This window comes from Geotrypetes seraphini, chromosome 2 (genome assembly GCF_902459505.1).
Source record: "Geotrypetes seraphini chromosome 2, aGeoSer1.1, whole genome shotgun sequence".
Classification (NCBI taxonomy): Eukaryota; Metazoa; Chordata; class Amphibia; order Gymnophiona; family Dermophiidae; genus Geotrypetes; species Geotrypetes seraphini.
The window spans coordinates 290,970,712-290,991,153 of record NC_047085.1 but is presented as its reverse complement, the minus strand read 5'-3'; the positions used below and the strand labels follow the sequence as shown (position 1 = coordinate 290,991,153).

Below are 20,442 nucleotides of genomic sequence, written 5' to 3'. Positions count from 1 at the left end.
ACACAAACTTTGATGCGTTTCTGCCATCCATGGCAGCAGCTTCTGCAGAGAATTTGCCTGTGAAAACCAGCAGGATAACAGTGCTTCATGGAGAGGGCATAGATGAGCTATGGTCACCACCATCGACCCCCAGCACCTAAAGGTAATGCCAAGCCGTGGAAGCTGGCATCACCCAAATCTCTGAAATCTGGCATCTGTTTCAGTTTGTGTGTCTCCAGCAAAAAAAAACAAAAAACATGGCCATGTTGAAGCAAATTCCCAAGCATTCTAGGGATAGTGTGGCCTCTAAGTGACTCTCCTGAAGTTGATAACCCAAACAAGGTCCTACCGCAGCTGGACAACTTCTGCCACTTCTGTCTCTCCCTCGTGTTTGGACAGAGCACTGATCAGCCAGTCATCCATGTATGGACGTATCTCGATCTCTGCTTTGTGTAGGTGCATTGCGACCAGCCCGAATGGGAGCGCAGAGAAATGGATTCACTAGAAGTAGGTCTTGTCAGACAAATCTGATCAATTTCTTTGACTAAGTGACCAGAGAATTGGATAGAGGGAGTGCGCTAGATATGGTGTATTTAGATTTTAGCAAAGCCTTTGACAGGCTTGGGCAGGTGAGCAGGAGGCAGGAAAGGAGGAGAGAAAAGCAGAAGCAGAGAAGAGAACAGGAGAAGGGAAGAAGGAACAAGAGAAGGCAGGAGAGAGCAAGGGGCAGCGGTGAGAGGTAGCTCTGGCCACCCCGACGTCATCCACCAGAGCTCTTCCTTAAAAGGGGAGGGGCCAATGGAACTCAGCCGTTCAGCACGCAAAGGCGAGCATTAAAGGCGCTCACCTAAGCGACAGCGCCTTTGTGAAGGGCCTTAAGAAGGGACAAGTCACTGCAAAGAAGAAACACTAGGTAAGGACACCTACACAGGCAAGTACCACAAGGGCAACAGGACAAGCAGTAGATAAACAAACACAGTAGTAGCAGAGGGCAATCACAGAAGACACAGAGGACACACACAAGCAACAAGGGTAGCAGGTTTAAAATCAGGAGAGGACTTCACAGTAACACCAAGGATGCTACAAACATTCCTACAGAAGGAGAAGCCACTTCAGACAAAGTGTGAGAAGGCATATAGGGAAACAGAGAGAAGCCACTTCAGACAGCAGACCGGCAAGCGAACAGCAATGGAAGCAGAAGACAGAAGCAGGATGTTGAGCTACCCAGTTTTCTGCATCGTTTGCAATATGTATGACTACCTCCCCTCTGGGAGGTGGTCTTATGTATGCACTTGATGCGAGGAACTGGAGGGCCTGAAGAAGCAAGTCAGACTCCTGGAGGGCAGAATACTGGAACTAGAAGCACTTCGAGCAGTGGAGGAGGAGGACAGAGAGGCAGAAAACTTCATGACAGAGGAAACCATTGAGGAAGAAGTCAGGGAGCTAGAGAAGTTCATCGAGGAGGCATACAGGCAGGACATGAAAAATCACCAGCAAGAGTGGAACAGCCGAGATACACCTACAGTGAGTGAGGACCACCTGGAGGACAACCACAAGGCGGGAATAGGTAACAGAAAGACCTGGAAACAGCGGAGGGAATCCACAGGAAAACGAGTCCGGTGCAAGCCAACACCAGGATGAAGGAAGATGGAAGTGCACAGAGGACACAGACTTACGGCTGGAGAGATGGACACACACTGGGGACACAGACCTGCGGCTAGAGAGACAAGAGAAGACAGAGGACAGCAATCGTCATAGGGGACTCCATTATCAGACAAGTCGAAAGCCACATAGTGGGAGGAAGAAAGGATCAGTTGGTGACCTGCCTACCAGGAGCTAAGGTAGAAGATATAGTGAGCCTCATTGACAGGATCATCGACAGCACAGAAAGGGGAGATACAGCAGTGGTGATCCACGTGGGGACAAACAATGTGAGCAACAGGAACTACAGCAGGGAAACACTGAAGGACCAGTTCCGGATGCTAGGAAGGAAGCTGAAGACCAGAACACCAAGGGTAAACTAAATTAAACCTTAAGTTTATATACCGCATCCTCTCCATAAAGATAGAGCTCGGCACGGTTTACAGGAGCTTTAATATAAGGAAGGAAAAACATAATAAGAATTAGTGATTATAAAGAGCGTAGCAAGATTTACATTTTTGAGAATAGCCAAGTTTTCAGATGCTTTTGGAATAATTGGAAGGAGCCCAGGTTCCGGCAGCAGGGCAGGAAGGTTATTCCAAAGATCAGTGATTTTGAAGAAAAGAGATTACCCTAATTTTCCCGCATAGATGACGCATTTTAACGAGGGGAAAGATGGATCTGGTAGTGTCAGGTCTCGAAGAATTCCAAGATAATGGAATTAGGGAGGGGAAGAACATCATGCAGGATCTTGAATGTTAGACAGGCATATTTAAAGTGAACCCTAGAAATTATTGGATGCCAGTGAAGTTTTGACAGAAGTGGGGAAACATGATCAAATTTACTTTTGTGAAGATCAACCTAGACACTGGTTCCGCTGAAGTCTTTGAAGACTTTTCTTGGTTATACTTAGATAGATGGAGTTACAACAGTACAGTCTGGAAAGAATGATTGATTGTACAAGGACAGCAAAATATTCTTGGTGGAAGCAGGATCTCACTTTTCTCAACATGTGAAGACTAACAAAACATTTTTTTTTACCAGAGAGTTGAAATGGTCATTAAATGAAAGTGTAGAGTCAATAATGAAGCCCAAAACTTTGCTTGAGAATTCAATCTGCAGTGTAGAACCAGAAGGTAATGAAATGAGCACTGGTAGCTGATCTAATTTTGGGCCGAGCCAAAGTAGTTTTGTTTTGGACTCATTCAGCTTCATTTGTATAGTGAGGGCCCAGGATTGGAGTTTCATTATGCATGTTATTATATTCTCAGTGAGGTTAGTAAGTTTCAAATCTATCTCAAAAAGGACAAGGATGTCATCTACATATGTATATAATGTTTCAAAGGGAGATAGATGGAAGAGTTTCAAAGTAGACATATAGATGTTGAAAAGAATAGGGGACAGAGGTGATCCCTGCGGGACTCCACATAACGGTTTCCAAGGAGAAGTCATGGTGCCATTCATGTTAACAGTGTAAGAGCAGGATCGTAAGAATTTTGAGAACCAGTCTAAGACTGTGGAATCAATGCCTATCTCAGAAAGTTAGTAAATTAGAATATCATGATGCACAACATCAAAGGCCGCAGATCGAATTGTAATAGTACTGCAAACTTATTACAAGAGTGTAGTTGTTGAACCTTTGAAATTAATGAGGCCAGTAGGGATTCAGTGCTGAAATTGGGTCTGAAGCCATATTGGCAAGGTAAGAGAATGGAGAATCTCTCTAAATAAGATGAGAGCTGAGTAGATATGATAGGTTCTAGCATTTTGGTCAGGAGAGGAATATTCTCTATAGGACGATAGCTAGATGGTGAGGATGGGTTCTAGATCAGCTTTTTTCAGTAATGGGGTCAGGGCAATGGGTTCCATTTCTATAGAAAATAGGCCTAATAGTAAGGCAGAGTTTATAAGTCTGGTGAGAAATGAAATAGCCTGCGCGGAAATTTTCTCATATAGGTAAGAAGGAAACAGGTCCAGGGCACATTTGCAGGATCTTAATTTGTGGCACAATTTAGAAACCTGGGCTTCGGATACAGTCCAGGATCTGTCTACTGGGATAGGGTTAGTGTCGCTGGGCACCAAAGAATTGTAAGTGACTGCTGATGGAAAAGAGCTTCTTATAGTAGCAACCTTTACATTGAAAACTTTTGCTAGGTCGTCCGCTGCTGGAGAGGAGGGGAGTATAGAGGAGTCATTTTTAGAGGTTATGGAGCACCAAACTTTAAACAATGTACTGCTCTGGTTATTGGATCTGGTGATTTTATCACCGTAGAAATTCTTCCTTCCTTTTTTTAGTACTGTATTATAGAACTTAATACTGTCCCTCCAAGACGGTCTATCCACAGGGGATTTAGATTTTTTCCATTTCCACTCCAATACTTGGCATTTCTGCTTCAGTTCTCTGTGGTACAGAAGATACCAGGAGGCCTTACAGGAGTAGGAGACAGTTTTAGAAGTTAAAGGAGCAAGAGAGCAGTCGGTAGTCTCAGAGAGGTTTACCTAGTTGTGCCAGTTGGTTTCTGGGGCAACAGGCTTAGGACAGAAGGAAAACTGGTTAAGAAATTGGGTCCAGAAATGTTCACTCGCAATTTTTTTGCAGAAGGTAATAGATTTTGTGGCATGGGGTTGAACCCCAAGGTGAGATATGGAATTGGGGAGACAGAAGGTTCCTAAAATGTGATCGAACCAAGGGACATGTTCTCAATGAACACCTTCGGCTAAAGTTTTGTAATCAGTAAGGTCAAGGAAACTGATGATGTCTAGAGTGTGCCCCTTTTTATGGGTTGGAGAAGACTCAGGAGGGGGAAGCCCAGAGAGGTGAGGAAGTTGTTGAATTCAATCGCATCCTTGCTGGTGTTATTGTCTAGGTGGAGATTAATATCACCAATAATCAGTAATCTTTGAAATTTTAGGAGATCGCTTGTTATGGTCTCAAAAATGAGTTCAGAGGATTTATTCCAAGGCATTGGTGGACGATATAGTAACAAAATACCCAATGGGTAATAATGGAGCTCATCGTTGACTGTAGCTAGCATATATTCTAGTGATGTGTCGCTACCCTTTTCAAGAAGCTGAACGTCAAAGAATGATTTGTAGCGAAGTACCAGGCCTCCTCCTTTCCAGCAATTTCTGGAAGAGAAGAGACCTTGATAACCAAGGGAACAGAGTTAGTTTTGTGTAGATAAATCATCTTTTGCGATCCATGATTCTGTAATGCACAAGAATCCAGGATCAAAATCCCCTAGTAAATCAGCTCTGACCTGGACAAACAAGGCATAACCTCCTACAGCTATGCCGATGACATTACCATTCTCATACCCTTCGACCAACCTGAACTCTCCATGACGAACACAATATACCAAACACTAAAATCAATAGCAACCTGGATGAAAGATCACAAACTGAAATTGAACCCAGATGAAACGAAATTCATCCTCCTAGAAAACAACAAAATACCAACCATAACCAACATTGAAATCAACGCAATCAACTACCCCATACAAACCACCCTAAAACTGCTAGGAATAACTATCGACAGATGCTGCACCATGCAACCGCAAATCAATAAAACAATACAAAAGTCATTCTTAGTCATGAGAAACTTAAGACAAGTTCGGAAATTCTTCGAGAAAACTCAATTCCAGCTCATAGTTCAGTCTTTAATACTAGGCCTACTTGACTACTGTAATATCCTCTACCTCCCATGCCCTACAACCATAACAAAACAACTACAAACTATCCAAAATACAGCACTAAGACTCATCTACTCATTAAAGAAACATGATCACATTACAGAAGCATATCTCCAATCGCACTGGCTTCTGATTCCAGCAAGAATACAATTTAAATTCTACTGCCTACTATTTAAGATTTTATACGGAGACAGTCCAAACTATCTGAATAACTGCCTCATCCACAACACTGCAACCAGACATAGAAAAACTCACACCCCATTCTCATACCCCCCAATTAAGGAGGTCAAACGGAAAAAACTATATGATGGCCTCCTGGCCACTCAATCAGCCAAACTAGACAACCAACTCGCCAATCTACTGACGGCATCCCTCGACTACAAGACTTTTAGAAAAGAAATAAAGACCATACTCTTCAAGAAAACTCTGAAAAAAGAGATAATACCGCAAGTCTCAAACTCCACCTCTCACTAAAGCCAACTACCCCAAACAAATAACCTTACCCATTTCTCACTCTTTTTGAAAATAACCAATTTTTATTTTTTTTTTGTAAGTTCTTGCTGTTATACATCTTGGATAATTCTTTTGTAATCCGCCTTGAACTGCAAGGTAATGGCGGAATAGAAATCCCTAATGTAATGTAATATAATGTATTTGAACATAAGAACATAAGTCTTGTTGCATGCTGATCTGACATTGCAACATAGTGTCAGGACTGAAGTGAGAGAGTCAGAGGCAAGACGGCACTAAGTAAGGCTTTAAAGAAGCATAGTTAACACCTCGAGAGATTTTTTAAAAGGGGTAATTTCTGGTGCACATCTGCACAGGGATTCTGAGGCCAGGGCAGATCTCACTAACACTAGTGGAGTCAAATATATTGGGGGAGAGAGGTTTCATGCAGTGAGTAGTATTGAGAAATGAACAGAGTAAGAGAAGAAGGAACCAAGGAGGTGGCTTCATGATAAAAATTAGTGGAAACCACAGGGACTGATCTGAAGCTGCTAGATAACAGAAATTATAAGACAAAGGTAAATAGACCAGTAAGAAGTGGGGTAAGGGCGCCGGTTAAGGAGCCAATTAGGAGTAAGCTTTTTTTTTTTTATTTTAAGCTTTTTTATTTATTTATTGTTATTTTTTATTTTTTTCTCTTTTTTATTTTCTTATTATTTTTATTTAGGGGGCAGCCTGGTCCGCTGAGCCCTTAGGAGAGCTGGAAGGTGAGCAAGGAGTGGCATTGTCCGCTGAGCCCTTAAGAGGGCTGGGAGGCAGACTGGGTAACAAGGGAGGTGGCCTGGTTCACTGAGCCCTTAAGAGGGCTGGAAGGCGGGCCAGTTGACGAAACGGCTGCAGGGGACAGGGCTTTCTGCCGAATGCGATCGGTGCAGTGAAGTGGGATGACTCAATCTCCCTTCTACTTCACTGTGCTGTGAGTGAAGATGGCCTGGTCTGCTGAGCACAAGAGGGCTGGAAGGCAGGCCAGGTGAACAAACGGTTGTAGGGGGCAGGGCTTCCCGCTGAATGCGATCTGCCCTTCGGTGCAGTGAAGGGGGACGACTCGATCTCCCTTCCTCTTCACTGTGCTGCGGCTGAAGATGGCTTAGTCTCGTTCTGATAGCGTTCTCAGAGATCTTGCCGGTACTGAGGGCCGATGAGAAGAGGCAAACGGAGCTGCAAGCAGTCAACGTATGGATAAAGCGCTGGTGTGAGGAAGTTTCAAGTTAATTTAAGATATTTTATATAATCGTAATATCCATATCCAATGCGATTTACAAAGATTAAAAATAGGAAAAATAAAAAATCCAACAAACAGGGCATTAAAAACAATTATGACATAAAAATGCAATTGAGAAGGAGGGGGTTAAAGAAAATAGGATTAAATACAATTCCAAAATAAATGAAAAAGGATGGGTAAGGAGACAAAAAGTTAGGAAACGTTACCCATTTAATTTCTGCTTAACAGTGTTCCTTGTCCAGATAAATTCCAGAATAAGGTCGTATGATTTTAAATGGGTCAGTTAAAGGTGTCCTTAAACAACCAACTTTTTAGTAGGCCTTTGAACTTAAGTAATTTTTCTTCTCTTATGTTGAAAGGAAGTAAGTTCCAAATTTGAGGAGCTGTAACAGAAAAGATTATATCCCTCCTTGAATAAATAATTTTTAATAAGGGAATTACTAACAGAGATTTTTCTTCTGATCTTAGAGATTTTACAGGGGTGTATGGTATTAGAAATCTTTCTAAAAATGCTAGGGCTTTATTTACTAATATTTTATGTGCGAGTAAAGCTATTTTGTAAGTAATTCTATGATTTACAGGTAACCAGTAATTTTCCTTTAACAGTGGAGTTAAATGATCAAATTTTTTTCTTTTCATGATAATTTTTATTGCGGTGTTTTGAAGAATTTGTAGTCTACGTATTTCTTTTAAGGTACTCCCTTTGTATAGGGCGTTGCAATAGTCAATTTTAGAAATGACTAGGGAATGTATTAAGATGTTTAATGATGATTTATCGAGAAACGCAGACAGTGATCTAATTAATCTTAACCTGTAGAAACACGTTCTTACCAGAGAACTAATTTGGTTGTGGTAATTGAGCTTTTGGTCTAATATGACCTCGAGAAATTTTACCTTAGTAACTACTTTAAGGTTAGTTGTGTTTATGGTTATATTGGCTCCTAGTTTCTGACCCTCCCTACACGGAAAAAGCATAGTCTCAGTTTTGGATGTGTTGAGGGCCAATTTATTGTCATGCAACCATTTTGATATTTTAGAAAGTTTCTCATTGATTGCTGTAATTTCTCCATCTGCACTAGTGTCTATGGGATATAACAGTTGTACGTCATCTGCATATGCAAATGGGATAAACCCAATTGACTGATTCCACTTTGTGCGCAACTGGACGATGTTCTGGGGGAAGAACAAGCTATACAGGAAGGATGGACTCCACCTCAGCGGAGACGGAACGAGGCTACTTGCAAGCAACATCAAGCGAGAAATTGAGAAGTTTTTAAACTAGGAAGAGGGGGAAAGCCGACCAGAAGTCGATGGTTCGGGAAACAGTATACCCAGAGGATACCATGCAGGAAGATTGCAGGGAAGACTCACCGGATCATAGGCAAGATAAAAATCCTGACAGATCGAAAGGGACACAAGGAAGGAAGGAATTGCAAGAAAGTAACAGGCAGCAAACTCAAGTGATTAACACACAAACACAAGGAGCCTAAGGAATAAGATGGGGGAATTGGAAGCTATGGCACAAAATGATAACCTTGACATCATCGGCATCATGGAAACATGGTGGAACGAGGAAAATGTCTGGGACACTGTGCTACCAGGATACAAGCTATACCGCAGAGACAGAGTAGGACACAAAGGTGGGCGCATTGCCCTATATATCAAAGAAGGAATCGAGTCTACCGGAAAAAACACGCCGGAAATGAAAAATAAGGTAGAGTGTCTCTATGAGCCAAAATACCTAGAACAAATGGAACGAAAACGAAGATTGGCATCTACTACCGACCCCCAGGGCAATCTGAAAAAAACTGATGGAGAAATGGTGGATGAGATTAAACACAACTGCAACTTCAATTATCCGGGGATAGACTGGAACCTAGGCACCTCCGGCTGCAGCAGGGAAACCAAGTTCCTGGATGCTGTAGGCAATTGCTTCCTGGAACAACTTGTTAAGGAAAATATGAGAGGAAATGCAATTCTGGACTTAATTCTAAATAATAATAATAATAATTTTATTTCTTATATACCTCTATACCCTAAGTTCAAAGCGGTTTACAATGGGAGTCGTTCCGAGAGAGAGTGCAGTGTTTACAGCTAGAGACAAATGTTTACAACAAGATACATATGTTTAGAACAAGAAAACAAGCTTTGGAACCGGGGATCTGAAAAAACATTAGCATTGGAGCAAGATGTCTAAGTTACATAATGAAGGGTTCAGAACAAGGTACAAGAGATCAGAGCTGTTTACCGGAAGATAATTACAAAGTAAATAAGATACAGGATATTACAATATGTGTAAGATATTGGAGGATATTTACAATATGATACAGGGTAATACAAAGTGAACAAGATACAAGAGATCAGCACTGTTTACAGGAAGATATTTACAATGAGGGTAAGAGAGCGTTACAGCAAAATACATCGAAAGGGGAAGGGAAAAGGAAGCAGATGGGCTTTCGGGGGTTACAATTGGTAGAGGAAAAACTAGCTGGCGTTGAAGAGACGGTCTTCAGTGATTTTCTGAAGTCAGCTTATGATGTGGCATCGAGAAATGGTTTTGCTAGCCATGTGTTCAGTTTAGCTGCCTGGAATGATAGCATTCTGTCTAGGTACTTCTTGTAGTGACATGATTTCAGAGATGGGTAGTTAAAGAGGTTTGCTCTGCAGGAGGACTTATTCGGGCAGTTGGTGAGGAATTGGGAAGCTAGGTAAGTTGGTAGCATCCCGAAGATAGCTTTGAAGCTGATGTAGGCAAACTTGAAAAGTATTCTGGATTCTACTGGCAGCCAGTGAAGTATTTGTAGATATGGGGAGATATGTTCCCATTTGTTTAGTCCGAAGATGAGACGGACTGCAGTGTTTTGGATTAATCTTAGTTTGTGTAGTGACTTTTTGTAAGCTCCCAGAAATAGGACGTTGCAGTAGTCCAGAGTACTCAGGATGGAGGCTTGCACTAGTAGTCGAAAGGATGATTCGTCGAATAATTTTTTGACGGTGCGGAGTTTCCATAGAGTAGAGATACATTTTTTGAATATTAGATTTGTATGTTTTTCTAGTGTTAGATGTTTGTCAAGGGTAACCCCTAGTATTTTTATAGATTGAGCAATTTCGTAATCTCTGCCGTTCACGAAGACCAGTGCAAGGTGTAGAAGTAGAAGGGACACTGGGAAACAGTGATCACAACGTGATCCACTTCAGCTGAACAGGGGCAAAACACTGATGCAGAATGACGGCCACGGCACTGAACTTCCGAAAAGGGAATTACGAATAGATGAGAATCATGGTGGGGAAGAAGATTAAAAAGAACATAAGTAAATGTTAGAGCAAGCATGGTCCCTTTTTAAGGACAGACAGTCACCAAGGCGCAAAATCTATATATACCGCGTATCAACAAAGGATCCAAGAGGAAAAAGAACAAGGAACCAGTGTGGCTCACTGTAGCGGTGAAGGAAGCGATCAGAGACAAGACTTCGTTTAAGGAATGGAAAAAGTAAAAAAATGGACAGAAACTGGAAAAAGCACAAACATCAAAGCAGGTGCCATAAGGCAGTAAGAGGGGGCAAAAGAGACTACGAGGAAAAAGTAGCCAAGGAGGCAAAAAACTTCAAGCAGTACTTTCGATATATTAAGGGGAAATGACCCGCGAAGGAAGCGGTGGGGACCATGGAATAAAGGGAGTACTAAATGAGCCATCGCTGACAAACTGAACACATTTTTGCATCTCTATTTACTGAAGAGGATATATACAATATACCAGAAGCCGACAGGCTATACGCACGAAATAAAGACGGGACTCTGACAGGGTTGATTGTCAGTCTAGAAGAAGTATGCAGGCAGACTGATACGCTTAAAAGCAATAAATCCCCGGGACCAAGTGGCATCCATACGAGGGTAATCAAAGAACTGAAAATGGTTATAGCTGAACTCCTTCAACTAATAGTCAATCTGTCGATCAAATCAGGAAGGATTCTGGAAGACTGGAAAGTGGCGAATGTTATGCCGATCTTCAAGAAAGGTTCGAGGGGGGATCCGGGAAACTACAGACCAGTGAGTCTGACCTCGGTACTGGGAAAGATGGTACAGACACTGATAAAGGACCACATCATTGATCACCTTGACGGACACAATCTGATGAGGACTAGCCAGTACAGCTTCAGCAAAGGAAGATCTTGCTTGATGAACTTACTGCACTTCTTTGAGGGAGTAAACAGGCAGATAGACAAGGGCGACCCGGTCGACATTGTATACCTGGATTTTCAGAAGGCATTCAACAAGATCCCGCATGAATGACTACTTCAAAAAAATTGCGAGCCATGGAATCGAGGGTGATATACTCATGTGGATTAAAAAATGGCTGGATCATAGGTAACAGAGAGTGGGGGTAAATGGACAATGCTCAGACTGGAAAAGTGTCACAAGTGAAGTGCTGCATGGTTCCGTACTTGGGCCCATGCTCTTCAACATATTTATAAACAACCTGGAAATTGGTACGATGAGCAAGGTGATTAAATTTGCAGACAATACAAAGTTATTCAGAGTAGTGAAGACACAGAAGGATTGCGAAGACCTGCAACACCACAAACACGCTCGAGGAATGGGCTGCGACATGGCAAATAAGGTTTAACGTGGATAAGTGTAAGGTGATGCATGTCGGTAACAAAAATCTTCTACACGAATACAGGATGTCTGGTGCAGTACTCGGAGATACCCCCAGGAAAAAGACTTGGGAGTACTGTAGACAAGTCACTGAAGCCGTCCACGCAATGCGTGGTGGCGGCAAAAAGGGCAAACAGAATGCTAGGAATGATTAAGAAGGGGATCACAAACAGATCAGAGAAGGTTATCATGTCGCTGTACCAGGCCATGGTACGCCTTCACGTGGAATACCGCGTCCAGCACTGGTTGCCGTACACAAAGAAGGACATTGTACTAATCGAAAGGGTCCAGAGAAGAGCGACTAAAATGGTTAAGGGGCTGGAGGAGTTGCTGTACAGTGAGAGATTAGAGAAACTGGGCCTCTTCTCCCTTGAAAAGAAAAGACAGATCGGACATGATCGAAAGATTCAAGATAATGATGGGAATAGACTTAGTAGATAAAGACAGGTTGTTCACTCTCCCCAAGGTAGAGAGAACGAGAGGGCACCCTCTAAATTTAAAATGAGATAGATTCCATACAAACGTAAGGAAGTTCTTCTTCACCCACAGAGTGGTAGTAATCTGGAACGCTCTTCCAGAGGGTGTTATAGGGGAAAAGACCCTCCAGGGATTCAAGACAAAGTTAGACAAGTTCCTGCTGAACCAGAAAGTACACAGGTAAGGCTAGACTCAATTAGGGCACTGTTCTTTGACCTAAGGGCCACCGTGGAAGCAGACTGCTGGGCACGATGGACCACTGGTCTGACCCAGCAGCGGCAATTCTTATGTTCTTATGTGTTGCACACAGACGTCTAATAAATAAACTGAGTGCCCTCAGGATGGGCCCCAAAGTAACTTGCTGGGTTAGGAGCTGGTTGAGTGGAAGGTGACAGAAGGTAGTGGTCAATGGAGATTGCTTTGAGGAAAGGGATGTCACCATTGGTGTGCCTCAAGGTTCTGTTCTTTTTAACATGTTTATAAGCGATATAGTTGAAGGGCTCTCAGGCAAGATTTGCCTCTTTGTGGATGATACCAAAATCTACAATAGAGTAGACACCCCAGATGGTGTGAATAACATGAAGAAAGACCTAGTGAAGCTTGAAGACCGGTCAGAAATTTGGCAGCTAAAATTTAATACTAAGAAATGCAAGGTCATGCATTTGGGCTGCAAAAACCCAAAGGAAAGGTATAGTTTAGGGGGTGAAAAACTTATATGCATGACAGAAGAGCGGGATTTGGGTGTGATTGTATGTGATGATCTTAAGGTGGCCAAACAAGCTGAAAAGGTGACGACAAAAGAAAGAAGGATGCTAGGGTGCATAGGAAGACATGTGGCCAGTAGGAAAAAGGAGGTATTGATGCCCCTGTATAAGACACTGGTGAGACCTCATTTAGAATATTGTGTATAATTCTGGAGACTGCACCTTCAAAAAGATATAAAAAGGATAGAGTCAGTCCAGAGAAAGGCTACTAAAATGGTGCATGATCTTAGTCATAAGGCATTTGGGACAGAGTTAAAAATCTCAATATGTATACTTTAGAGGAAAGGCAGGAGAGGGGAGATATGATAGAGACGTTTAAATACCTCTGTGGCGTAAATGCACATGAATCGAGTCTCTTTCAATTGAAAGGAAGCTCTGGAATGAGAGGACATAGGATGAAGTTAAGAGGTGATAGGTTCAGGAGTAATTTAAGGAAATACTTTTTTTATAGAAAGGGTGGTAGATGCATGTAACAGTCTCCAGAAGTGTTTGAATTCAAGAAAGAATGGGATAAGGCAAGTGGGATCTCTTAGAGAGAGGAAGAGATAATGGTTACTGCGGATGGGCAGACTGGATGAGCCATTTGACCTTTATCTGCCATCATGATTCTATGAAATGGCTCTCCAGTACATGGAATCTCAAAAAATGCATGGCTCAAAATCGTAACATGCCTGCCACATAATGCATCATCTTCCGCCAACAGGGCTTGATGCAATCTGTTATTCCAGGCATGTGCAACAAATGAAGCCACTGCTACTGCCTTTAGACCCAAGGCTAGGGTCTCAAATTGCCTTTTGAGGACTAAATCCACTCTGTTGTCTTGCACATCTATTAAAGTTACTCCACCTTCACTAGACAGCGAAGTACGTTTAAGTCACTTGCATTACCAGTGAATCCACTTTAGATGGAACAAACAGTTGCTGAAAATCCTGAGCCACCAAATACAGCTTTGTCATAGTCCTGGCAACCTGCAAAGGGCCTTCAAGAGTCTCCCAAAGCTCTGTCAGCATCTTGGTAATATCTGGATATGAAAGAAAAAATGTGGCCTGAGGCCTTTAAGTTGCTCAAAACTGAAATCTAAGCCTCAGAGGTATCCAGGGGCTCAAGCTTTAATTACCATAAGGATTTTGTAATTATCTCTAGCAATGCCACCTGCTTAAAAAAGCAGCACACCACTGGGTCTTCGCTCTGATCCAGGGCTGCCACAGATTCCTGATTGATGGCCCCTGTCTGAGACCATGGATCCTCCAAGATTGAGAATTCAGACTGGGATATTAAGGGCACTGACTTCGATCCCGATTCCTCCCAGTCTTTAACCAACTGGACCTCTGTGTCTTGTGGATGACTCAGATGGGAGGACCATACTTTGAAAGGATGAACCCTTCTGTGCAATCACCAGCATGACCCCAGATGCTTCCTGTAGCATCCAATAATTTAAATAGGCTGTGAACATTATATTCACAAAATCTGGAGTAAAGCCCTGAACAGGTAGTCCCAAGGAATCTTGAGGAACTCACTTTGTCTCCTTGTGGGCCCAGAAGCATCTGTGCTTCACTGAATCCACTAAGTTGCTACTTGAGGGCTCCTCTCAAGCTGAGCTGAGGTGACTCAGATCCCCAAACTGAGCCATCTGCAAGTGGGATACCCTAGAGCAGTGGTTCCCAACCCTGTCCTGGAGGACCACCAGGCAGTTGGGTTTTCAGGATAGCCCTAATGAATATGCAAGGAACAGATTTGCATTATATGCAGATCTCTCTCATGCATATTCATTAGGGCTATCCTGAAAACCCGACTGGCCTGGTGGTCCTCCAGGACAGGGTTGGGAACCACTGCCCTAGAGCAGGTGTGCCCACATTTTTTGGCTTGCGAGCAACTTTTAAAATGATCACACAGAAAATGTTAATTATTTATATTCGGGGGGTTTTCAAAGAGGTCAAGGCAGATGACTTTAAAATATGCAATGTCACCTCAGTAACAACTATACAAAAATACCCCCTCCCCTTTTACTAAACTGCGATAGCGGTTTTTAGCAGAGTGAGCTGCACTGAATGCCCCCTGCTGCTCCCAACGCTCATAGGCTCCCTGCGCTAAAAACTGCTATCGCAGTTAGTAAAAGGGGGCCATAGTGCAAAATATAGAAAGCAGATATAAATTTGGACACATTTTGATTACTAAATTTAAAATAAAATCATTTTTCCTACCTTTACTGTCTGGTGATTTCATGAGTATCTGGTTGCACTTCCTTCTTCTGACTGTAAATCCAATATTTCTTTCTTTCTGTCTCCTACATGCTTCCTTTCCATTCCCCAACCAGCATCTCTCTCTGTCCCTCCTTGAGTCCAACTTTTTCTTCCTCTCTCCCTATCCCCTTTCTTTCTTTTTTTAACAAGTTTTATTGAATTTTCACAATGGCAAATACAGCACAAAACAATACAACCAATTCACCTGATAGCAAAATCCCCACCCCAAAACATAAACAGTTATACTGCTACTCTTCAGTATAAGGCAATATTATCCAACCCAAAATTCCTCCCCTCCCTCTCTTTATTTCTTTTTCTCTCTCCCTGCCCCCTTTTCTTTCTTTCTTTCTCTCTCCCTGCCCCCTCTTTCTTTCTGTATGTCATTCTCTTCCCCCCCCCCCAAGCCACCACCTCCGATTTCCCTGACACCCCGATTTCCTCCGATTTCCCCGACACCAGGCCAGGTGCATACAAGCGCTGGGTCCACAAGCCTCCCCCCAATGGTTTTCTGGAAGCTTCTAAGATAAGTCGAATAGGCTAAGATAAGTCAAGTAGGCAAAACTCAGCCCAAGAGGAACCAAGCTGTCAGGTGTAGAGACTGAAGAAGAGAACCTTGACTCTGCATGAGTAGAGATGGAAATATTTGTAGAGGTATCAGTTCCTTGATACTGAGTTGAAGTAGAAGGAAAAACAAGGGTTGTCTGGGCCACCGAGGAGTTATCAGAATCATGGTGGCAGACTCCTGCTTGAGCTTGACAAGCGTCCTGAGAACAAGAAGAAAAGGTGGAAACACATACAGGAACTTGTTTGTACAATCCAGTAGAAAAGCGTCCGCTTCCAGGCGATGAGGAGAGTAAAGTCGGGAACAGAAGCGGGCTAGCTTGTAATTGGGGGGAGATGCAGAAAGATCTACTTGAGGTATCCCCGAATATGAGAAAATGGCATGGAGAGTGGTTGAATTCAGAGTCCACTCGTGAGGTTGAAGAATGCAAATGAGCTTGTCCACCAGAGAATTCTATTCCCCCTGAATGTAAACGGCCTTGACAAATATGTTGTGAAGAATGGCCCAATTCCAAATCTTTTGAACCTTCTGTCAGAGAAAGAGAGACCTCCCTGTTTGTTTACATAATACATTACGACTTGATTGTCCATCTGGACAAGGAGAACCTGATCTTGTATGAGATGCTGGAAAACTTTGAGAGCATTGAAAATCGCTGAGTTCCACTAGATTTATAAGATGGTGTCGGTCTCTGGAGGTCCATAGACCTTGAGTGCATAGGCCATCCAGATGTGCTCCCCAAGCATAGGCTGATGAGTCTGTCGTAAGAACCTTCTAATGCGGAGGCGTTTGAAAAAGCAAGCCTCTGGAAAGATTGGTAGATTGCATCCACCACTGTAGTGACTGTCTAAGAGATGAGGTCACTGTAATATGTTGGGAAAGTGTGTCTACAGCCTGTGACCACTGAGAAGCCGGAGTCCATTGAGTTATTCGTAAATGCAGTCTCGCAAATGGAATGGCGTGGACTATGGAAGCCATGTACCCTAAGAGAACCATCATATGTCTTGCTGACAGAGATCTGGGCAGCCTGTTGACAAAGCTGAAGAAGAGCATCTTGACGTTGTTGTGAAAGAAACGCCCTGAGTTGAGTCATGTCTAGAAGGGCTCCTATGAATTGGAGTTTCTGAGACGGTTGAAGTTGAGAATTGGGGAAGTTTATTTTGAATCCCAAACTCTGAAGAAAGGACACCATTTGGTGTGTTGCTGAAAGCACAGTTTGAGAAGAGAGATCCTTGATGAGCCAGTCATCCAGGTAGGGAAAGACTTGAAATCCCTGAGATCTCAAGGCCACTGCTACCAATACCAGTTACTTGGTAAAGACCCTGGGAGAGGATGCCAGGCTAAAGGGTAAAACTTTGTATTGGTAGTGGTGTTGTGCCACTTGAAACCTGAGGTACTTCCTGTAATTCTGATGAATGGGAATGTGAGTGTAGGCCTCTTTCAGGTCTAGAGAGCATAGCCAATCGTGATTCAGCACGGGATACAATGTTGCTAGGGATAGCATTGTGAGAGCTCTGAGATCCAATATAGGTCGAAGACCCCCCCCCCACCCAATCTTCTTGGTGATGAGAAAATAGTGTGAGTAGAACCCTGTATTCTCCTATTCTGGAGGAACCCTCTCGATGGCATTGAGATGAAGTAAATTCTCGACCTCCTGAAGAAGGGAGGACCGAAGGAGATTGGAAGCAGACTCTCTTGGAGGATGTACAATGAGAAAATAAAGGAAGTATCTTTCCTGAATGATCTTGAGAACCCAACAACGAGAATAAATTTGCAGACGACCTCCAATGGGTTGAGGAAGAGGCAGGGACAACTGGATTGAAACTACGCTTTCGAGTAGACAGTCAAAAAGACTGAGTAGATTTTGCAGGAGCAGATTGCTGAGGTTTCTGAGGCCTCTGCTGTTTTGGTTTCCTCTGCTGAGGTCTTGCAACAGCCGGTTTAGCAGTATAACATCGCTGGTAAGACGTAGATGGCTTGAAAGGACGTGACACTGAAGGCTTGGGCTTAGGCTTGAATAAGGAGTCCCAAGATTTCTCATGAGCTATGAGCTTTTGAGTAGCATTCTCAACTGTATCTCCGAAACGCTCATCCCCAAGACATGGAATGTTAGCCAAACAATCTTGAATATTCATATCCATGTCCGCCACTCTGAGCCAGGCCAGTCTTCTCATGGCCACAGCACAGAAGAAGCTCAGGAGGACAGCTCAAAGGAATCATAAGCACAATGTACCAAATGTTGCCGTAACTGCAGAAGGGTGGAAACTAGTTGTTGGAAACTCTGAACAAGGTGAGAAGGAAGATATTTTTGGTACATAGGTAATTGTTTCAACAAATAGCATGTGAAATGAAAAGTATAGTTGTTTACTCTAGTATCGCATTCTGATAGAGGCGCCTGCCAAATCTATCCATAGGGTGACTTTCTCTCCCCGGTGGAACAGAGGCATACACCTTAGCAGAGGTAGATTTTTTAAGTGTAGACTCTACCACTAAGGATCGGTGAGAAAACTGAGCTTTGTCATACCCTGTAGTAGGAGCAACTTTGTACATGGAGTCCAGTTTTCTAGGTGCCACTGGCACTGTTAAGGGAGATTCCCAGTTTTAAAAAAGAGTGCCCTTCAATATTACATGGACAGGAAGCTTAAGCACCTCTTTCGGGATCTTTTTAATGTTCATAGTCTCACAATATTCAGGTGTATATTTTGAGTCAGTTTCCAACTTAAGAGACATGTCCTTTCCAAGTTGTCTAATGAAGTGAGAGAAAGAAAGACTCTTGAGTAGATGACTCTTTAGGAGAATGAGGTGGAGAACACTCAGGAGAGTCATCAACTTCAGCTGGAAAATGAGAAGCACCCAGAGAAGATTGTACTTAGAGGTCAGAGTCCAGTACTGCTGATTGAAATCTATGCTTCTTATGCCCCCGGTACCGATCCAGAGAAGAAGGCGTTCGATGTTTATGCTTCTCCAAGTGCTTAGCAGAGACGCACTTCCTGAGTGTAGAAGAACTGCGCTTAGGCTTATGCGCAGAAGGGCTGCAACTAGAAGCAGTAGTCTTGGATGTATGCCTGGATGGTGAGCGGTGCCGTAATCCAGGAGATAGTACTGAAGACCGAGTACTGGTACCAGCATCCCTGGGACTGGTACACTCAGGCTGGACAGGTACCAGAAGAGTTGGTGCCAGGGTCAAAAGACTGAAAATGTTACTATAGTCTGTGCGAAAGAACTGCTCAAGCTGTTCTTTCAAAGTAGCTACCGGTATCTGTCACCGGTACCGCTATTTGCTCCACCGAAGGCACTGGTACCTGTGGCTTAGTCGCCGGTACCATTGGTGCCAAGACCCGCTCTGAAGAGGATGACTCCGAAGAGGAGAAACCCCTGGAAGTTGGAGCGAGTCGCATCAAGGGTCGTTGTTTGACTGGCATGATTGGACTCAATGCCATAGTGGTCGACTCCACCTGGGAGACTAGTGACTTTCTCGCTGGCTAGCTTACCCGAAGGAGTGAGAGGTTGTGTCTCCGAAGTAGAAGGCAGTGCCAATGAAGGTCGCAACGCCTTGGATGATGGTGCCTTCCACGGTGTCACGGAATGCAGTCCCTTCTCTTCCAGTGCCTTTGAAGATAGCATGTTGGAAGTTGAAGGGTAAGATTCTTCCATATCAGCTCCGAAAAGCTGTTTTTGTTGAAGGCGGCGAGTTTTTAAGATGTGCCTTTTTAATGTAGAACAGCCTATGTATGAGTCAATGCAGTGTTCTGACCCTAAGCACTGTGCAGGTCTGTCACCGAAATAGTGCGCTGACACCTGCCGCACTTCTTAAAACCCGTTAACGGTTGGGACATGAAATTAGGATAAATCGCCTCAGCCAAATCGAATGTGAGAGGCTAAGGAGAGATGAAAGGCACCACAGTGATAAAAGCATGAAAGCGTGACAAAAAAAAAGAGAAACTCTTTACTTACTTTTATTGACTATACGCAAGAAATAAACACAGAAAATATATGTATAAAATCCGCGTGAGCGGGAAGGCAAGTACAAAAACTTAATGAACATTCAATGGCGCGACTGAACAGCTCCTCGGAAAACATTGAAATGAGGAGCCGCACGCCTACGTCGGGCAGGAAGGCACTCGCGCATGCGCGGTGCAGTCTGTCGCAAACTTTCTAAAGTTCTTAAAGTGCCAGTGCACTTGGAACAGTCCGTGAGAATATGCTGCCTGCTTGTCCGGGGATAATTGCAAGATCTGTAAAGCTTTCATTTTTGCAGCAGATATCCCTATATAAATTCCATTACAATAATCATGTTTTGATAATACCATACTGTGTAGAACCTCTTGACTTGCATCAGCATTTGTAATGCAAAATACATCATCTGAATCACTCTATCACTAGAAATTCTAATGTTAATTTTGAATCCAAGACAATCTCCAATATAGACTACGGTAATTTCAGGAACTATGAGACCCTTTTACTAAGCTGCATTATGATGCAAACACATGCCTATTGAAGATAAAAACAGATTACAGTGGGACATTGTCAGGTGTTTTACAGTAACTTCAAAAGGTGTGCATTCTAACCATGCATTAAAAAATATATATACAGTAGTACCTTGGATTACGAGTATAATCCGTTCCAGGAGCATGCTCGTAATCCAAAATGCTCATTTATCAAAGCGAGTTTCCCCATAGAAAATAATGGAAACTTGCTTTGA

General features: G+C 43.1%; 1 protein-coding gene across 3 annotated transcripts in view; it reads right to left on the bottom strand.

The window, feature by feature from the left end:
* The window catches only part of MARCHF6 (membrane associated ring-CH-type finger 6), a 590,605-nt gene that overhangs the window by 207,328 nt on the left and 362,835 nt on the right, over positions 1-20,442 (bottom strand). The gene's annotated exons all lie outside the window — the stretch shown is intronic.